This window comes from Lissotriton vulgaris, chromosome 5, assembly GCF_964263255.1.
Source record: "Lissotriton vulgaris chromosome 5, aLisVul1.2, whole genome shotgun sequence".
NCBI classification, from domain to species: domain Eukaryota; kingdom Metazoa; phylum Chordata; class Amphibia; order Caudata; family Salamandridae; genus Lissotriton; species Lissotriton vulgaris.
The window spans coordinates 742478192-742497873 of NC_141693.1; positions in this window are offsets into that span (position 1 = coordinate 742478192).

A 19682-nucleotide genomic window follows, 5' to 3' on the forward strand; every position below is an offset into this window, starting at 1 on the left:
ATGGCGTACGACGGGCTCGGAGAACTCGTCTGCCATCCGGAAATCCTTCAGTACTCCCCTGGTTGCCTCTTTACGACCGAGGGAGAACAGTGGCAGTTTATCACTGCCTGTTCATGCCGGTGTGTCTGGCATGAAAAGGCAGTTGGAAACTGTCTCTAGGGCCCCCAGCAGGGCCCCCATGGGTGTGAAGCCTCAGAAGGGCGGCCTGGGGGCACCTATGGTGCCCCTCCATTGATCCCTACAACCGGTGGCAGGCACCTTGGGGTGCCGGCCACAGGGTGCAGGGATGAACTGCATCCCTGTATTTCAAAATGGAGGCATGCATTCCACTCGGAATGCATGCTCCCATTGTGAAGTATACGAGTGCAACCAAACAGGGTTCGGTCACATCGTACTTGCAGGGCCGTAACCGACCACAGCAGGTCGGACTCAGGTCCGTCCGACATCGGAATAGGCCCCTAAGTTGCAGCTTACCTGCTGGACAGAAGTCGCTGAGGCGCCACCTTCGCTCAAGAACTTTACAATCGTGTTTGAGCAGTTTAAGTTCCGGCAGGAACCAAGGTTTAGAAGGAGACTCCCTAGAAAGCCTGGGAGACCCTGACGGACCCAACTTGTCCACAACATTAGTCACCCGGTCTGTAAATCCAGCAAGACTGCCCTCAAGATCACCCATGAGGGTCGGCCTAGAGGCATCCAGGGCCTGATTGAATGCAAGTGGATCAATTTTGCAGATTGCTGGTTTAGGGTGGCTACGAGCCGGGGGTCCGCATTGATGATTGCCCATGAAAAATAGGTTAGAAAATGGGCTGACCAAGAGACCGGACACAAGTCTTCTACCTTGATTGAAAAGTTGGTGTGTATAGGATTCACAATGTAACCTGCTTGGTGGGTGGGACTACTTATTCACTGGGAGAGATGAGCGAGATGAAGAATATCCAAGAAGTCGGACAAATCCCTGGCCTCTACATGATCGAGATGATCGAGATGAATATTAAGGTCCCCTAAGACACTATAGTCTGAGAGTCTGAGGGCCAACGGGACAACAGTGTCACCAAATGACTGAAGAAAGGATCCCGCAGGGCCGGGAGGCCTTTAGATCAGAGAGCCCACAGGGGAAAATGGGCAGAGAAGCGAATGCTAAAGTCAAGAGCTTCACAGTCCCCCTATGGAGTGACTTTGCCCCTGCGAAAGTACCACTTGTTTTTGTAGATAATAGCCACACCGCCCCCTCTACCATCTGAGTAATCAGCTCTAGAGATCTTGTAACCCTCGGGCGTGGCCAGGGTAACAATGGGATCGGACGTGGAATCTAGCCAAGTCTCTGTGATGAAAAGAAGGTCCACAGGTCTGTAAACAAAGTATTGCTTCCTGAGGGAGCGAGCGTTAATCACGGTGGCCAGAATAGGAGAGGCCTTTAAAGGCCTCTTAAAAGAAGTGCTAATAGGAGCAGGGTTGACGGACCCTACAGCACACTTAAAGCCACATGACCCACAGATAGCATTGCTACATGTAGATAAATCACCAATACCTTAAAGGGTGCATGGAGTGGGCGGAGATTCAGCAGAAAGTCACTGCTATATTGCAATCTGCCAAACGTACAAGGGGCCCGGCGGGCAGCGTAGCAGGAGCTGGCCGCTTCCGGGCCGCTGATGGGTGCAGACAGGCTTGCCTTAGGCACGCCTTCGGCCCACCAGCGCTCCTCAATTCAAATTCAAGGACAGTTGAACAGCAAAAAGAACAAGTGGTAGTAAGTGCGTGTTTAAATGATTAAAAACACAAATTCGATACAATACAGTAGGTGTTGGATTAGGAGGCAGGTATTGGAGAAGGTATCAACAGGTTTAATAATCTAAAGAATCAATGAAAATGTTTCCAGGTCAAGGTAATTGTGGCCAGGCCAAGGTTGTAGAAAAGCAGTTTGCAATTTTTTTTCAAATGTGAAGTTAAAATTGTTTTTACATGGTTTGATAGCAAAAAAAATGAATTAATATGCTTATTTGTTTTTGATTTTATTTTATATTTGTATTTAATTGTGTATCAATTTAAAATGAATTGTTTTTGAACAAGGCTAAAGAACTTTGAACAAAATGTTCACCTCAATTTAGTGCTAAGTATGGACATCACCTACTCTTTGACCCTAATGATATCACAGGAAGTTACATCATATGACACTTGACCCTATTTTTTCCATGAAGGCTTGTCATGATCCTAACATCACACTTACACTCTTTCACACCCCCTTGCCCTCATTCTTATTCATTTTAACACACTTGGTTGCATTTTTTCTTAATCTCACTCATACATATTGACACTTAAGCTCATGCTCACCAACATTTTGCACCATGTGTGCATCACTTCTGTGACTCAAACCCGGCACCAAGTGTTAGGGTGGGATTTACTATGCTCGCAAATCCAGATTTGTGTTGAATAGTGTCAAAAAGTAAATGAAAAATTGACCTATGCATTGCTTTACATTATTTTGTGGCTAGTTGGGGTTCAGTTAGTGGGTGGTGCACAGGCATTCCAATGCAACCACTCATGGTTTTTAATGCAACAAAGATGGAAGAGAGACAACGCGAATTAGGCGTCTGTTAAAGAACTAAAAGATTTTGGACTCCTGGTATTTGGCCTTTATATTTTGTTGCCATATCATTCAGGGATTTACTTTAAACACGCCACAGGACCATGTGGCTTGGAATTATCGCCCCATGAAAGAAATATACCAATGACCATACGTACAGCTGTGAACAAATCGCATGGTCTAATGTGTACAAGAAGCGACGAAACACCTGCTGGATTGGCTAGGAAAACTGGACCCCAACTTCGGGATGTCTGATTAAACAAGAAGAAAAGAAAGAATAAGATCCATCAATTGTTTTGTGTTTTACTTCTGTCTGAATAAGATTGTATTGAATTTTCTCGTGTGCTAAGGTACATGAATTGTGTTCTGTTCTGTTGGTTTTCCAATCAGAGGTTTAGGGAGGCAGGTGGTTCTCCTCTACCTTATAGCACTTCAGTAATCAGTGCCAGTTACATTAATACCCATCAGTGGACTGCCCTTTAGCGCCTAGAAACCTATCAACTATACCACCTCTCTTTTCCCCAAAAAAGATTGGTGTTAGACACTGGGTCTCTGGTTGGCGGAGGTATGCACCCTGTCCAAGTCGGGACCGACACTCTAGTCAGGGTAAGCGTAGTACACGCTAAAAGCTTACTATGGCTCAGCCTCTGGTAGCTTAACACAGAGCAGTCAGAGTAAACTAAAGAGGGAATGTGTAAAGTATTTGTGCACACACACATACACACACACACAATAACACAGTCAAAGCACCACAAAAGTACTCCACAACAGTTTAGAAAAATAGCCAATATTTGTCTAAGTAAAACAAGACCAATACACCAAAAATCCAATAAATACAAGTCAAAGTATGAATTTTGGAAGATTAAATCAAAATACAGTACTTAGCAATCAATAGCTCCAACTGAGGCTATCTGGTTGCACCTGACCGGGACAAGTTCAAAAGTTCAATCCGACTGAGATGGAGCGTGGGCTGGATACAGGAGTCATGCAGACCCCAAACGATACCTTGGATAAGTTGGAAATCAAAGATGATGCAAAGTGAAGAAGAGGTGAGGCATTGTGGATGCAGTTGCTACATCGGTTCCTTAAGGCAGTGCAATGTTGTTGAAGCTTTAACGCCCGGTGATGATGCATCGGTTGCTTGGTGCGAGACCTTGGTACCTGAAGTTGACACAGCGTCGATGATGCGCCATTGTCAAGTGCGCGGTATGTCGATTGCTCAGCATTGAAGTTGAACCACTGGGTTGAAGGTGATAAGTCGATCGAAATACACGCGGGGCCGGGGATGCAACAGAGTTGTGATGGTGCATGACAGACGTCAGTGGCGTGGTGTCCGAGACTCACGCAGCAGTGATTCCTTGGAGGCACAACGCCAAAATCAGGGCTGCGTTGAAATTGGGGTAGTTGCGCCACACACTCAGGGAGTGGTGTCCATGGCTTCAGTGCAGAAGAGGCAATGTGTCGATTTCACAGGGATGCACCAGTACCGAACTGACGATTTGGACTAGTTGCGTTGGTTTGCTGATTGCAGCACCAAATTCACTTCCAAGGACCCTGGACTGGATTTGGCACCACTTGGCAGGTTGGGACTCACAAAAGAGGAGCCCAGGTGCTGGTAGCAAGATGCAGATGAAGTCTTTGATGCCTCTGAGACTTCAACAACAGGAGGCAAGCTCAGTCATGCCCTTGGAGAAACTCAGAAAGCAGACTGTAGGGAGTAAAGTCCAGTCCTCTCACTCTCAGCCAAGAAACAGGAGGCGGCAGGCCAACACAACAAAGCAAGCAGCAGATTAGCATTCCCTCTTTCTCCTGGCAGAATGTCCTCAGTCCAGAAGTGTTCTGAGTATATGGTGTAAGAGCTCCAGTACGTATACCCATTTTAGCCTTTGAAGTAGGGAGACTTCAAAGAAAGGTCTTTGTAGTGCACAAGCCCCTGCCCTTCCTGGCTCCAGACACAATGCAGGGGGGTATGCAGCTCTTTGTGTGGGGATAGGCACAGCTCAATTCAGTTGCAAGTGTCACTCTTCCCACCACTTTAGCTCCAGATCCATTAGCCTGGGATGGGGCTTCAGGATATGCAGGGCACACCTCAGCTCCCTTTATGTGCCACTGTCTAGAGGGAATTCACAAAGCCTAGTTGTTACCCTGACCCAGACATATATTCTAGGGGCAGGCAGAGGCACAGAGTGGTTAAAGAAAGAAAATGGCAACTTTCTAAAAGTGGCATTTTCAGACTTGAACAACGTCACTAAAATATGTGTTTTTGAATTGTGAGTCCAAACTCTAAAGTTCTATCTGCTCCCAATTGGAAGTTACACTTGTAAAGTGTTACAAGACAGTTACAATGTTAACCTATGAGAAAGATGGGTCTTGCTGGCGTAAAAAACGAATTTAGTAGTTTTTCACCACTAGGGCATTTAAAACTCAAAAGCACATGTCCTAAAGTTTAAATACACTGCAGCCTGCCCATTGGGCTACCTAGGGCCTACCATCGGGGGTACATACATGTGATAAAAGGGACGGTCTGATCCTGACAAATAAGTGAACTTGCCAGGTCAACATCACAACTGCACACAAAGGCTCTGCACTGGCAGGCCTGAGGCAGGTCTGAAGAGCTACTCCTGTGGGTGGCACAATCAGTGCTACAGAACCAGTAGTTGTATAAATTCAGGAGTTTTGTCCTACGTTACCAGGCAGGACACAGAAATTTAAATAATACAAAGGCGCCTGGTCTCGAGTTTAGTGCTGTTTTTTAATTACCAGCAAACTTTGAGCTACAAATTAATTATACAGCTCATGTGTTATTTCACTTATTTTTAACCAATTTCACATTTGCATTCTCTGATTCCATGTGCGAGGATCTAACACATCCTGACATAAATTATAAACACATTGTGCAAAACAAAACATAATTTGATACAATGTCATGCATATAAATAAATCGATACAATTCTATCTTTATGAAAAATTAATAAAGAGGTACGCCAGAAACAATTGTATTTCAGTCCTGCCTACTTATTTCTTTGTGTAGCGATTCGCTAAGGGCAGAAAATGAAGGTGTCCCAGGTTGCTGGACAAATTAGGTTAAAACAAGCCCATGGTGAAATTCAGTCCTCAAAATACACAAAGACGCCTGCAGGAGGGTACAGCCTGCCATCTGTCCAGTGAAAGGAAGACTAGCGGCTTCAAATTGCCAGTCCTCTTTCACTAATGCACTATCCTCACTACAGACTGCACTGGAGACAGCTCATTGACTGTAGTAGAGCTCGCTGTCTCCCTCTGCACCAGGTGCACCAAGTTAAAGGTGCACTGTGGTGTACACAGGGACATTGCACCATAGACCTGAAATCTTTAGCAGCCCTCCTGTGTACTGTCTTATCCATAGTGCATGGCCTACTGACTGGACAATGCTGTCTTTAACCCTCTTAGCATAGGAGTGCCACAAGATTCTGGGCCAGATGTATGACCCTTTTATTTTGAGAGTCGCTAATTGCATCGCTTTGCGACTTGCCAATTTGTGACTTGCAAAATGCAATGTACAACAGTATTACAAACACTGTTAGTGATTCCCAATGGGGTCGCAAATTGCATGCCTCATCAATATTCCTGAGGCAAGCGGAATTTGAGACCCCATTGGGAATAGCTAACACTCCCAGGGATGGTGGCCTGCTGGGGTCAGAAGACCAACAAGTCTGGGACTGCTTTTTTAAATAAAGCAATTTTTTTTTTAAATGCAGCCCGTTTTTCTTAAAGGAAAACAGGATGCATTTAAAAAAGAAAAATTAAACTTTTCAGATTCATTTTTAAAGGACTGGCAGTGGTCCCTGGTACCATTTCCCGTTTGCGAGTGGTTTACCACCTACTTGAAGTAGATGATAAACTGCCAGCGTTCTGCGGCTGCAAATGCGGTCGCAAAACAACAGTACATGGCAGTGAGTCTCGCAATTAGAAAGGGACGCCCCTTCCTAATAGCGAGTGTTGCAAACGCTACTTTGCGAGTCAGTGACTCGCAAAATAATGTTTGTACATCTCCTGTTTGCGAGCGCAAAAAAGGGTCATACATCTGGCGCTCTGTCCTTTGGTCCACTCCTATTCGCCCTCTCTGTAGCCTCATTTAAGATATAAGTTCCCTTTGATTCAGCAATCATCTCTTTGTTAAAAATAGCCACCTCTGTTTTTTCCATATAGCAATTTCCTTGTCTTGAGGTATTTTATCAAGGTGAACACATCTTTACGTTATCCAATAGTGCAACCCAAAACCAATTGTGTGTCATTTCTGTGACCATTTTGTGCCCACATTCCTTCTCCATGTATTTATTTATTTAACTAAGTAGTTTTAGATATTGCAAACCTTTTCCAGTGGTGTTGGGACACTTTACAGTGAGAACAATACAGAGAGAATGGTAATGAAAAGAAAATGCAAATAAACAATACAGTAACAAAGAAGGAGAAATATAAATATAAGTAAACTTAATGAGGTACATCCATAAGAGGGTAATATAGCATTATAAGAGGTAACAAGCATTGGTAAATGCATTAGGTTTTGCCCACTTGATTAATAATACGTTTTTTGTTGTTGCAAGTTGTAGCTTGCTGAGTAGTTGTACAAAATAAGTTACAGAAAGTATGTTAACATGTTATGACTTGTATATGTACGAAAAAGGCAATATATTGTGCTTTTACTAGTGTTATAGTGTGGGTAAATAATAGCTACATTTTGAAAAATTTACTGAAAGAGGGAAATAATAGAATTAATTGATGTACTAACAGTATTATGTGTTTAGAGGAGTTCTGATAAGTTTTGAGCCCAGTGCCACTGCACTTGCTGCACCATTCAAATTATGGCCGAGTGCCTGCAAGATAACTACATTTGCGACTGCCTGTCTACACGTAAAATATAGAAATTTTTGGTGTTTAGAGGAGTTATGACAACTTTTGGCCCCGGTGCCACTGCACCTACTGTAACATTCAAATGATGACTCTATTGCCTGTACGGTCTATGAGATTTCACTGCGTCACTTCTAGGATGCCGTTGCGTCAAAATCTTGCGCCTGCCTCACAGCAGGCGTAAGACTGAGGCAGGTTCTTTCACCTCGGGGTTGCCCCATGTGAAAGGACGCATTGCTGGAGTTGCGTCACTTTTGTGACAAACTCCAGCAATGCGTCACTTTTGCGCTTACAGATACGTCAGAAATACTGACATATCTGTAACTCCTTGCGACATGATGCGTCATACATTAAATATGACGCATCAGGCATGTCGCAAGGAGTGCACACTGAGAAGTAACGCATCGCTGCTTTCACGCAGCGATGCGTCATTTCTCATAAATGAGGCCCTTGGTGTTTAGAAGGGTTCCTGTGTCACTGCACCTGATGAACCATTCAAATGATGACCCTATTGACTGTATGGTAACTGCAATTGTGCACGGCTCATTTAATAGTTAAATATAGCAATATTTGGTATTTAGAGGAGTTCTGACTAATTTTCGCCCGGTACCCACTGCACCTGCAGCACCATTGAAATCATAGCCCTAGTGTTTGCTCGATAACTGCACTTGTGACTGCCTGTTTAGTAGTAAAATTTGGCAGTATTCTGCATTTTGCAGGGACCCTAGAGCTTTTGGCCCTGGTGCCACTGCACCTGCTGCACCATTCAAATCAAGCGCCTTTTAACTGCAAGGTAACTGCATTTGTGTCTGCCTAAATAGTAGTGAAATCTAGCGAAATTAGGTGTTTAGAGGAGTTTTGACGACTTTTGGGCCCAGTGCCAGAGCACCTGCTGCACCACTCAATTCATGACCCTGTTGTCTGCAAGGTAATTGGACTTGTGGTTACCTGATTAGGAATAAAATATAGCTATATTAGGTGTTTAGTGGGGTGCCTGGAGCTTGTAGTCCTGGTGCCACTGCACCTGCTGCACTATAGAAATCACGACCCTAGTGCTTGCTAAATAACTGATCTTATTACTGCATGATTAGTTGTAAAATATAGCAATATCAGGTGGTTAGAGGATTTTTGACAACTTTTGGTCCCAGTGCCACTGCACCTGCTGCGACATTCAAATAATGACCCTGTTGCCCGCAAGATAATTGCATGTGTGACTATCTGTTTAGTAGTAAAATGTAGCAATATTTGGTGTTTAGTGGGGTGCCTGGAGCTTCTGGTCCCTGCGTCACTGCACCTGCGGCACTATTGAAATAATGATCCTAGCGCTTGCTAGATAATTGCACCTGTGACGGCCTGTTTAGTAGTCAAACATAGCAATATTATGTGTTTAGAGGAGTTCTGCAACTTTTGGGCCGGGTGCCACCACACCTGCTGCACCATTCAAATAATGACCCTGTTGCCTGCAAGATGAATGTGCTTTTGAGTGCCTGTTTAGTACTAAAATATAGTATTATTTGGTGTTTAGCGGGGTACCTGGAGTGTTTGGCCCCATTACCCCTGCACCTGCTGCACTATTCATATCAAGTCCCTTTTAACTGCAAGATAATTGCAATTGTGACTGCCTGTTTAGTAGTCAAATATAGCAATATAATGTGTTTACAGGCGTTCTAACAAATGTTGGGCCCAGTGCTACTGCACCCGCTACACCATACAAATCATGATCCTGTTGTCTGCAAGGTAACTGCACTTGTGGTTGCCTGTTTTCGAATAAAATGTCGTAATATTAGGTGTCTAGTGGGGTTCCTGGAGCTGTTTGTCCTGGTGCCACTGCACCTGCTGCACTGTAGAAATCTTGACCCTAGTCTTGCTAGATAAATGCGCCTGTGACTGCTTGTTTAGTAATCAAATATAGCAATATTATATGTTTAGAGGAGTTCTGACAACTGTTGGGTCCAGTGCTATTTATTTCACCTGCTGTACCATTCAAATCAATGCCCTGCTGTGTGCAAGGTAACTGCACTTGTGGCTGCCTGTTTAGTATTAAAATATAGCATAGTTCTTGAATATAAACTTTATTTTTAACGTGCAATGTTTATTACAACTTTTAGAATTTTATCATAATTGACAGAGTGCAAAGAAGGGTACGGAGGAATGACTTGAAAATGCCACAAAGGTTCTAAAGCTAAAGCATATGCTTTACTCAACTAAGTAATAAAAAGCAAGCTTTCCAGCTTACTGCTAGAAGCTGCCTGCCTTTTCCGTGGGATGAGATCTTGACAGTGAATGGGGCTCAAACAGTGTGAACATGATTAGTAGAAGTATCGTAAGCAAGGGGAATTTAACAAAAAAAAGTTCCACACAAAAGTGAATGAACACAGTAATTCAGTGTTGGTGACTGATAACAGCCCCCTTTAAAGATATTTCTTAATACAAGAGAGACGAAACCTAAAAAGGGAGACAAGTGCAAGCGAACAGGACGGTCAAATCAAAGCACCAAGATATTCGAAGGTTATACAAAATCTGGTTTTGGTTTTGAAATGTCATTAAAACAGAAGAGCTTCCAGAACGTTTTTAAACGCTGATAGATAGGAAATGAGGTCTTGGGCCAGCAGAAGGAAGATCCAAAGGGGGCGTTTTATGAAGATTTCATGCAGTGTTTGCCTCACAAAAGTGATGCAAATCGGAGCAAAATCTTTTTTTTGCAAATTTATTTTTCAACGCTAGACTTGTTTACTGCTGGAAATAACAGAAAAGTAATGGAAAGCAGGGCATGCTGCTGCTTTACATTACTTAGCGCCATGGGGGCGTACCAAGGGTGGAGCATTGTCGTTCCTATGCAACCACCCAAGGTTTCTCACGCTAAACCCAATTTACGAAATAAAGTAGATTGGGTTTAGTGTGAGGAAACTGTTCCCTTTTAAAGTAGGTGCGAGGAAGGAGAAATGCTTTAATTTCTCCTTCCTTTACCGACTTTGCATACGTGCTCCACTGAGCAGCACGCATACAATGTGGGAAAAACAATATAGTTTAGATACCTTGCCATCCTACGCATTTTAGCATTTTTATTTCTCATGCTCATTAAAAATGCTAAAATGCGTAGGATGGCAAGGTATCTAAACTATATTGTGAAGTACACCAACCATGTATTATTTTTTGACATTTCGCAGTGTATAAGTTTTAAAATTATGCCTTGGTGGTTACCCATTTAATTACGTTTTATCATGTAAAAAGGTTGCTCATATTTTAATAGTATATTTATTTAACGTGTGATGATTCCAAACCATAATTATAAGATTGTTATGAAATTCCACATAAACAAGATGATGTATACCGGGATGAAAAGAGCTCTAACTACCACGTGATTTTAAGTAGATTCCGTTACCTACTCTGTATTTTAGTTATGATGCTATTGCAACAAAATAAAGATTATTGACTGGGAAAAGCTTTGCATCTAGTCTAGGCTTGGTACCCTGTACAAAACCTAAGCTAGACTCACTGAGACACCCTTGCACCATGGCACAAATGTGTCTCTGTGGCGCACAGCAGCTGATTTAAGCACCAGCACTACTGAGATGGAAGGGGAATTCCTTATTGTAGTAATTAGGGTGCTCTCCTCATCTCTCCTTTTCATGTAGCACTGCATTTGTGGCTGCAGCACTGCCCTACGTTAAAAAATTGTAAATCTTCCCCAAAGTCTCATCTCACTGAAGGATAAAGGCTGAGACATAGATCTTTCTTTTTTGAAGTCCAGCAGCTCTAAATGCAGAAACTTAGAATTGGCAGGAGATGATAGCTGTGGGTCACTCTGTGCAGCATTTTGTGTGTGATAGAACTATCTTGAACTGAGTTCTAGCTTTAAATGGATCCCACTGGTACGTTAAAAGCACTAGAGGTATGTAATGTAAATGTAAATGTATTGGCATTTATATAGCGCACTACTTACCCGTAGGGTCCCAAGGCGCTTCGACCGCTGCGAAACCCTTCCTGGCTTCCCTGAGAGATGGTCCCTTAATGGGTATCTCCAGGGTGAGACCAGGCATCCCCGGCGGTCTGGTGGGGCCGTTAGTGAAGATGAGGCAAGCTAATGCCCAGAGTTGCCGAGTGTGATCGCTGATCAGAGTGGGCACCGAGGCGAGAGAATTATCGAGTCCGCTGACCGTGGTCCAGAAACCTGCCGCGCCGGGAATCGAACCCTGGACCCGGGCCGTCCTCTGCTCTCGGGTCTGCCGCCTCTAACTTATTGCATCCAGAGACTAATTGGGCTACTACATTCAACATAGCAGTGAGTGGGGCGAGGTGGGATCTGGGAAAACCTGTAAGTACTGCATCTTAGAAATTGAGGTAGCAGAGAATGAGGGCTTGAGAGAACCTGCTGAGGAATAAACTGTGTGATGACCCAAAGCTTTCTGAGTTAGTTACAAGCACTCCTGGCCACAGCATTAATTTGGCATTTCAGCTTAAGTTTACTGTCAAGGATAACTATTTGGCATTTTACAGGATAGTGGGGTTGCATCTAATAAGTGGAATAGGTCAATCGAAGATTGCACAAGCAGGTTAAAATTCTTAGGTGAGATTAACATACATTTGTTTTAGGGGGCTTGACTTCCAATTGGAATTCTCCCCAATTTTGGAAAGGAGGGAGATGTGTAAGAGAGGAAATCTGAGTGTCAACATTCTATTGATGATACAAGATGCAAAAGTTCCTAAAGATAATCCCCTAGAGAATACTTGCAGAAATTGACTAGAGTAGGACACATAATGCAGCCTCCACTGCCAACCGGCACCTCCCCGGGTAAACATCAAATTAATCTGAGGGGCCTGCAGGGCATCCTCTCAGCCCTGGGGACTACCACCTCCCCGGGACTAAGTAGTACAATGAAGGGGAGCAGTGCGGCCCACCACCTGGAGCCATCAATAGCCCTGGGGACTGCCACCCCCAGGAACAGCTCCTGCTGTGGCCCAGGGTGCCCGACCCAGGAACATAGCTCGTTGCTGTGACATGGTGGGAGCTTTGACAACTCTCGCTAGTCACAGAAAACACTCCCTTTCAGTAAGCGATAGCTGTGAAAATGCTCTTGCTTACTGGAAGAGGAGCTTTCGTCTGTATCCCTGGCCGCTGTCAAGTGAGAATTGCTTTCAACATAGGGAGCTGCATGTTTTGCAACTCCCTGTGTGTGAAAGCAATGCCGGCTCCAGCAGCAGACGGGATTCAGCTGGGATTGCGCGGGCCTTGACGCTCCCTCCTGCTGTCCCGGGTAAAGGTGAAATAGGAAAAATAAGGGTCAGGAACTAGCAGAAAGAGGCAGAATAAATGTCAGCAACAATCAGAAAGAGGCAAGATAAAGGTGAGAAATAAGCAGAGAGAGGCAGAATAAAGGCCAAAAATGAGCAGAAAGAGGCAGACTAAAAGTCAGCAACCAGAAAAATGAGGCAATATAAAGGTGAGAAACAAACCCAAAGAGGCAGAATAAAGGTCAGCCATGAGCAGAAATAAGGTAAATAGAGGTCAGAAATGAGCAGCAAGAGGTAGAATAAAGGTCGGTTATGAGCAGAAATATGCAAAAATAAAAGGTCAGAAATGAGCACAAATTGGCAAGATAAAGGTCAGAAATGAGCTGAAAGAGGGTAAATAGAGTTCATCAATGTGCAGAAAGAGTCAAAATAGAGGCCACCAACGAGCAAAAAGAGGCAAAATAGAGATCAACAATAGCACAAAGAGGCAAAATGAAGGTCAGAAATAAGCAGAAAGAGGCAAGTAGAGGTTATCAATGAGCAGGAAGAGGTAACACAGAGATCACAAACAAGCAGAACGTGGCAAAATAAAGGCCAGCAACGGGCAGAAAGATGCAAAATAGAGTTCAGAAATTAGCAGGAAGAGGCAAAATGGAGGGCAGAAAGCAGACACTAGCCGAAAGAGGTAAAATACAGATCAGACAGGAGCAGAAAGAGGCCAATTAGTGGTTAGCAATGAGCAGAAAGAGGTAAAATAAGGTCAGAAATAAGCAGAAAGTGGCAACATAGCAGTCAGAAACTAGCAAAAGTGAAAAAATAAAGGTAAGAAATGAGCAGAAGAAGCAAAAAAAAAGGCTAGCAACAAGCAGAAAGAAGCAAAATAAAGGACAAAAACAAGCAGAAAGAGGGGTCCTCAGCGAGCAGAAAGAGGCAAAATAAAGGTAGGAAATGAGCAGTAGAGGCAAAATAATGGCTAGTAATAAAACAGAAAGAGGCAAAATAAAGGACAGAAATAAGCTGAACCTACTCAGGCACTCATGCACCCACTCACAGAAAAACTTGGGCACTTTCAGACCCACTCAGAGACCCAGTCAGATACTCATGCACCCACTTACAGAATCACTCATACTCTCTCTCACCCACTCCCATATCTACTCAGAGACTCACACCCCAACTCACAGAACCACTCAGAGACTTACACACCCACTCACAGACCCAGTGAAACACTCATGCATCAACTCACCAACCAATGTGGACACTCATACAGTCACTCACAGACTGACTGACACCCTCATGGAGGCACTCGTAAACCCACTCAGACACTTTCAAACCCACTCACAGACCACTAAGACACACACACACCGACTCACATACCCAGTGAGACCCTTATGCAGCCATTCCCAGGCCCACTGAGACACTCACACATCCACTCACACACATTAAAACCCTTACTCACAGACCCACTGTGCCATTCATGCACTCAGCCACTCACTTACTCTAAAAGGTTATAGGTTACAGTTAGGAAATAGAATTTTAAAAACATTAGAAATGTACTTAAAAAAACAAAGGTTATAGTAAGGCTCAGATTTCACTATAACAAAACCAGTTAAATTCAACCGTTATATTACCCTGAGCTAACTATAAATTACGCCCCTGCAATGCACACAACCTCACATATTAAATCACTCATGACATGGTCAGTGATGACATCTCAAATGTGATGGGAGTCAGATGCCTTCTGGAATGAGCACTTTGATTGGCTTACTGCAACATGAAAAAAATGCTGCTGGGAGCCATTGCAGGACTCGGGGACTGTCCCCTGTCCTGAAGTTGCAAAAAACTATACGGGGGAATAATGATATAAAGGGACATGGCAGGGGAACCGTGTCCCCTAGGGCCCATGGGGGGAACACAGGGTCCCCCTAGGCCAAATGATATAAAAAAAACTGCAATTTATGCCACAGTATAGCGGGACTCTTGCTGGGTCACAAAAATCTAATTAATGGGAAGAGGACGAGCTGCCCCCAACCCGAGCCATTTTTTGCCCAGGGACCCCATCCCCGGGCCCAATTTAACTATTATGGGGAGGGGGCACTTGGCTCCCTTCCTAAACTGTATTTGGGCCTGAGACCCCATCCTCCTAGGCCCAAAGTATTTCCAACAAGGCGTTAATAGCTCCTGGGGACCCCATCCCCCAGGGCTGTGACTTTGACCCTTTAGTGACCCCTAGGGCCCCATCCCCTGGGGCCCACCTACTTGCTGTGCCTTGAGAAGCCAACCCCGGGATGCAGTATTTTCCCTTCATACATTGGTCTGGGCAGCAAAACGTGTTTTCTCCCATCTGGGTGGAGCATTTCTAAATCGTCTGCCAAACGGGAGCAAAAATCTGCTCCCAGTAGGCGGGAGCTTCAAAAATGCTCCTGCCTGCTTGGAGAATGCTAATATTCTGTTTCCCTGCCTTCACTGATGTGGCAAGGAAACAGAACAGATTGCTCCCACCCAGAGGGACCAGTGTAAATAGCTGCTTGCTTTGGGTTGGAGCAATACTGGCTCCTGCAGCATGAAAGGAGCTGGCTCGGACCGCAATAGCCCAAGCGCTCCCCTCGCAGGCCCAACATGGTCCTGGTGGGTTCCCCGGGTGGGCACTAAAGGCATCCACCTTTAAATGATGCAGGCCCCGGGGTAGGGGGTCCCTGGTGTTAAAATAGGCTCACAGAGGGGGGAAGTGGAGCCCCCTTCCCTTTTAAAAAATTCCAGCAAGTTTTCTCTACAATTCCACATTGAAAACCAACAAAAAAAGTTGATGGAGGTGAATGCATTGTTGATTTATTGGCATCTAATTTCTGTAGCGACGGTCCAAGAGGATTGGATTCTTTTTTGTCATCTCCTGGTCTGAAAGCACAGTCCATGGTTCTCCCTTTTAATTGCTGCTGAATATGCTAATGCGCAAAGTCACTTAGAAGCTCTACCTGTTTGGCCACGGCCCTTCCATGTTAGTAGTATGCAAAGGTGTTCCCACCATTTTCCAGGCTGATTAACAGCTTAGCTTACCAAAGAGACACAAGAGCGTTGCTCACCGATTTTGATGGTGCATTCTTGATGTAGAGGACTATGAGGACATCTCCACCAAACAACGAAGCACTTACTCCATATAATTAAGAGGAAGTACCCTTGTTTGTTGGAGATTCAACTCTTTCTCAGTAGTCTTGTTATCTTCATTAAAAGAGTATTCATTTTGACTCTGATTTCTGATGAAGACGCTTGAGGAACAATCACATTGCCTAAATTACAAGTACTGAAGGTCTCTGGAGATATTACCTTGTGGGCCTTTATGCAGTTGTAGTGTAGAATACGTACTAGACATTCACCCAATGAGATAGCACTTGGTAATGTTGTGCAAAACTGTGCATTCTTCTTGGATAAATACATAGAGAGGTTCCATGTTGGCCCTGGTGCTCATTTGAGAGAAAATATATCTCAACAAGAACTTAAAAATATAAATATAGCAGGATTCCCCAGTTGAAGCTCTACCTCTGTAAAGAAGAAATCTTCTTAACTTCTTGCTCTTGGCCAAAGCAACGTGAGTGTGTTTTCTCTACAATTCCACTTTAAAAATCTTTGATAGTGGTGAATACATCATTGATTTATTGGAGCGCAATCTCTTCTGCAGTGACTGTCCAACACAAGTGGGTTCGTTCTTTTCATCTTCTGGTCTGAGAGCAGAGTCCATGGTTCCCCCTTTTAACTACTATTAGTATGCACATGCGCAAAAACACCTACAGCTGTACCCGTTTGTCCCCTTCCACATTAGTAGTATGCAATGGTTTTCCTGACATTTTCCAAGCTGATGGACAACTCAACTTACCAAAGTGACCCATGCGCCTTTCTTGATGCAGAGCAATGCGAGGGCTTCTACACCAACAAATAAGCACTTACTGCATATATTTGAGAGAAACGACCCTTGTTTGGTGGAGATTCAACTCTTCTTCTGTAGTCTCATCATTGTCTCCATATGAGGATTCAGTTTGTCACTGATTTCAGAATTAATACATTTGAGGATGAATCACAATGCCAAAATCACACATACACAAGGTCACTGGAGATATTACCTTATGGTCCTTTATGCAGCTGTAGTTTAGAGTATGCACTAGACATTCACCCCAAAAAGGTAGCACTCACTATAAAAGTACTCCAGTTTGGTAGCTCTTTTATGGAAATTTTGGCTCGAGGGTTGGGGTCCCTCGGCCTAGATGAGGCTCAGGGAGGTGAGCCTAGATGCCCTCCTCATTTTATTAGTTATTTGGCCCCGATGGATGGGGTGCCCGGGGCCAAATAAGGATCTGGGAGGGGAGCTGCACATCCCTTCCCTTTTTTAAATTGCATTTAGCCATGGAGGATTGGGACCCAAAGATCAAAAAGGCTCAGGCTGCATGCCCCACTCCATTTTCATTTAAATTTTAGCCTTGGTGGATGGAGTCCCCAGGATTAATTAGGCTCTGGGAGGGGGGCCACGTGGTCCTCTCCATTTATTACTTACTAGGCCCCTGGGAGATCGGGCCACTTGGGCAAAAGAAGGCTCAAGTCCCCTCCCTTTTTAATTGGCTTTGACCCTGAGGATGGGGTCTCCGGAGCCTGATATAGATCGGGGAGGGGGCTGTGCAGCCCCTCTCCCCTTTTAAACAAAAAAATCCCAGGAAGATGGGGTCTCAGGGGCCTATGAAGGCTCAGAAAGTGGGGCTGCATGCCCCCTCCCCTTAGAATTTGGGTTGGGGTCCCCCTTTTTTATTGTATTTTGGCCCTGGGGATGTGGTCACTTGGGTCTCTTAAGGCTTGGGGAAGGGAGACTGCACACCCTTCCCCACTGTTTAATTGAAGTTTGCCCCAGAGGTTAGGAACCCTGGGGCTGTTTAACCCCTTCCTGCGGGGGGTAATTCCCCCGCTGTGCTGGGGGGTGGGGGGGGGCACGCACAGCACCCCCTTGCTCATGACGAGCTCAGCTCGTCATGAGCCACAGCGCTCCGGTGCTCATGATGAGCTGAGCACGTCACAGCTGCACCCGTTCCCGTACAACGCTCAGCACAGCAGGGGAATTATCCCCGCGTGTGAGCATACCACGGCTCATGACGAGGTGAGCTTGTCATGAGCACCGGAGTGCCGTGGATCATGATGAGATCAGCTCGTCATGAGCATGGAAGGTGTTAAGGCTTGGGGAGGGGGTCACACTGCCCCCTCCCATTTTTATTGGTACTGGCCCCAGGAGATGGGGCACCCTGGGGCAATTAAGGGTTGAGGAGGAGGCTGCACATCCCCCTCTCCTAAATATATATATATTTTGGAAGCAGGGGATTGGGTCCCTGGGGCCTGGGACCAATCCTACGCTGCCCACTCCAAAGTCTGTGCATGTATGTGCGTGGAAGCCTGCTGAGTGTTTGGCCACAGGAACTGGAAGCAGGCCAAGCCCTGTGGCCAATCCCCTGCTGTGCACGGCCAAAGTCTATGCACAGCATAGGGTTGCCTGCTGGCGGGGAGTTGGAAGAGGGGCCTGGCTGCAAAACAGGACCTGCAGCTAATCCCATATTACGCATGACCAAAGTCTATGAGCACCGTGAAGTTGGCTGCCTCTGGGTGGCTGCCTGTGCAGAGCTGAAAGCAGGATCTGGCCTTAAGCCAGACCTTGTGCCCAAACTCATGCCTCGTGGGGTTGGCAGTATGCCTGGGGGGATTGTGTGCTCTGAGTAAGTTGGACAGAGGGTCTGGCCTATTGCGAAGCCCTGTTGCCAATCCTCAGCTACACATGGCCAAAGGTCATCTTTGGGGGAAGGGGTTGGCTTTAAGTATGGTAATAAAATATTATTTTACGTTAAACTAAACCCTTGAAATTTACTGAAAAACTAAAGATTAAAGTAATATCATAGTTAGATGCGATATTAAAGATCTGTTTCTGATTATGAAAACCTTATAAAAACACTTACACAACCAATGGTTAATGTAACACTATAGTTAGGTGAATATGTCAGTGACAACCTTAATGTTTTGAATTAAAAAACACAGAAATTCACCAGTTATAGTTAGCAGAGCTTACTGTAACTTGCGACCTCGCCATGCATTACTTATGACCTCACATATTATATCAATCATGATGTGTTCTATAACATAATTTATAACATCACTGATGACATCTCAAATGCCATCTTTGATGGCATCACTGATGATGTCAGATGTCAAAGAGATATTGTTTTATTTTAAGGGTCATCTTGACCATAATATAAAATCTAACGAAAGGTTTAGACAACTCATATAGTTCTTTGTCATAAGTTCTCTACTGATAGATTGTAGTCTTCACTCACATTTTATCCTGCTTAGTAATGCACTCTGGATAATAAACATGTGTATATACTCTCCTAATTGTATGAAGACGCTGTTAATGTAAGTTAGCCATCTCGACTTATCATGGCCCTCCATGTATAACATTTTTTTTAGTGATCAGACAGTTTAAGTTGGCACACAGCTTAATCCATGAGGATATCCACAACAAAAGGGGTGAGAGTTAGATTGTATCTGATAAACAAGGGCCCCACAAAAATGGAATCATGTGTGTAAGAATGAGGACGAAGACCTCTGTTTTATTCTCCTTAGTTACTTCCAAGAGGATGAGCTGTCAAAGGTCAAACAAATCTAGAAAAGAAAGGGCTCAACCTTCTCTATGTGCTGGCCTTTTGTCATAACATCTCTTGATTTAACAGATTTAATGCCAGTGATTCTTACAAAAGTCTTACTAAACATTGTGCTACAATACCTTTCATCTGTTTATAAAACAAAACCGCCAAGTAAATTCTTTGATGCAATGGCTGTCCTAGCAATTAAAACAGCTTTGTCTACGTATATAAAATTGGCATTAAATTATCTCCAATACACTGGACATCTTTGTATTCAGTGGGTAAAAAGTATTCCAAATCATTAATATGTAAAATAAATAATAAAG